We start from the raw sequence: 2,790 nt of genomic DNA, 5'->3' as shown, positions 1-2,790 counted from the left end.
GTCTGCAGTACTGACATACGTTGCGCAGAAAATTATTACAGAAGTTGACAGGAGGAGAAGCATTGCAGAACAGCACTAAATTCAAACTTTTCACTTAATAGACTTCATTTAAGATGAAGAAGAACAGGAGGCATTACTTTTCGACTGACCCTCGTACTGTGTACTCGAAGATTAAAAGCATGGAATGCGTAAGTCATAAACGTTTTAAAAGTGAGTAATGTTCCAGACTTCTATGTTACACGAACAAGGCGAGGAGTGTTATGAAAAAACCGAAGAAAAGTGGGAGGTAGAGGGGAGAATGGGGTCAATGAAATAAGGTTGTGAAACAGTTATAAACGACCTTATTATCTAATAACAAGAAAAATATTGACTCACTGTTGCTGCTTTAGTAAGGGTGAATAATGAAACTGTGTTTGCTCGTAAAGGACCAGTTCAGGATTCTTCGATTCGTGTTTAGTAATATCAGAATTTCTCGTCATGTTAGTTTTCTCCCTTAAGTTCCTTTGTAGAGAACATCACATTTAATATCATACAAATGACATTCATTCAGAGCATTTTCAGCAAAGGTGGGATCATTCTGTTTGACTCCAACTCCTTTCGCGCTCAGTCTACATCTACATGGATACTCTGAAAATCACATTTAAGTGCCTGGCAGAGGGTTCATCGAACCACCTTCACAATTCTCTATTATTCTAATAGCGCGCGGAAAGAACAAAAATAAAATGGCTCTGAGCACTATGGGACTCAACATCTCAGATCATAAGTCCCCTAGAATTTAGAGCTACTGAAACCTAACTAACCTAAGGACATCACACACACCCATGCCCGAGGCAGGATTCGAACCTGCGACCGTAGCAGTCCCGCGGTTCCGGACTGCAGCGCCAGAACCGCACGGCCACCGTGGCCGGCATGCGCGGAAAGAACGAACACCTATATCTTTCCGTACGAGCCCTAATTTCCCTTATTTTATCTTGGTGATCGTTCCTCCCTATGTAAGTCGGTGTCAACAAAATATTTTCGCATTCAGAGAAGAAAGTTGGTGATTGGGATTTCGTGAGAAGATTCCGTCGCAGAGAAAAACGCCTTTCTTTTAATTATGTCCATCCGAAATTTCTGTGACACTCTCTCCCATATTTCCCGATAATACAAACGTGCTGCCTTTCTTTGAACTTTTTCGATTTACTCCGTCAGTCCTATCTGGTAAGGATCCCACTCCACGCAGCAGTATTCTAAAAGAGGACGGACAAGCGTAGTGCAGGCAGTCTCCTTAGTAGGTCTGTTACATTTTCTAAGTGACCTGCCAATAAAATGGAGTCTAGTAGTTAGAGTTCTACCTGATTGACCTACATATTATTTGCCATACAGACTTAAGAAAATTCTATAAATTCTGCCGTTCATCGCATCCACCAGTTTGCCCATAGTTGTCTGGTCCATTACTCACTCGTACAAGGTTTATGGCTTATAAATTCCTATACTTTTAGTCTTTGAGTATATTGTAATATAATATTTCTTTATTCAGAGCTTCTTTGTGAGTTTAGTTGTGCTTGCGTTTTTCTATCGATACGTAGTTCTGAAGTGTCACATATCTTTGAAACACGGTCTTTGTATAGCTATGAACTATCGCTGATTTGAGAGGACTTTGCGTTTAGCCTTAAGTTATCTCAAGATGGCCCAGAAAACGAAACTGTAAGATAAATGTTTTTGTGGAACTCCTATACCGCGTATTTAAGTTTTTACAGTTATGTAACAATCGCATCACAGATTGAAATACTACACACCGTTCACAATTAAGTAAGAGGGTTACTCCAAGTTTTTGAGATTTCTTCCTGTTCCGTTAATGATTAAATGCCTCCGTTGGAGGTATCTTCGCGATCCCTACGGAAACAGTACGTAGGAGGCTTTAATACGTGCCGGATTCCTGACGTAGTACTGGTTCTTGAAACTTGACTAGTAGGCTTTCACGGTGTACTTGGCATCTGTATTTAACATCTGCCATTTCAGATTTTTCAGTATTTCCGCGACACAGATCTGTGGACCAAACAAATATCCGTGTCGTTCTTCAATCTGTACGTTCAGTATCCCCTGTTAGTTGAGATCAGAGTAGTACCCACACACTTCAGCAGCATTCTGGGAAGAGTGGCACTGGTGTTTTGCAAACACCCAGTGAACCGTAATTGTTGTATACCAACTGCCTTACCAACGAATGAGCCTATGTGATCATTTCGCAGCCCTTACCATATTAGCACCACTTCGAAGACATAAAGGACAGAAAAAAAGTGCATCTTCTACCAGATAGTGCTTCATTACAAAAACGTGCATCATTTGCAAAATATCTGAAGCTACTTTTATTTCCGTCGAAGACTCGCTTGCGTTTAATAATGGAGCTATCCCTCTAAGAGACTCTTCATCCAAGAAAGCAGTATGCGTCCTTACTATGTAGAAATCATCAATCCATCCGCAAATTTCGTTTGTCACGCTATGTGATCCTACTATTAACAAGTGTTCATCTACCTTACTACCGCTGTCCATGGCTTTCAGGATTGTTTTGTGAGAAAAGCTTGCGTTCGGTTTCACATGACTGATGATTTCGCAGTCTTTGCTGGGTGGCATGGACGTGGTCATTGTTTTCAATATACCTCATTGCGTATGAACTCGGAATATGTCCCAACATTGCACAACAGACGGCTATCAATGACACTTGACGGTACCTTTGTGGAAAACTTCTACTATCCTTCTTGTAGTTGGGTTTGGTCTATGCTCCCTTTTTTGATCAGCGAATTTGCTGTTGTT

Source organism: Schistocerca americana, chromosome 1 (genome assembly GCF_021461395.2).
Source record: "Schistocerca americana isolate TAMUIC-IGC-003095 chromosome 1, iqSchAmer2.1, whole genome shotgun sequence".
Taxonomy (NCBI): domain Eukaryota; kingdom Metazoa; phylum Arthropoda; class Insecta; order Orthoptera; family Acrididae; genus Schistocerca; species Schistocerca americana.
Note: the sequence above shows the minus strand (reverse complement) of the source record.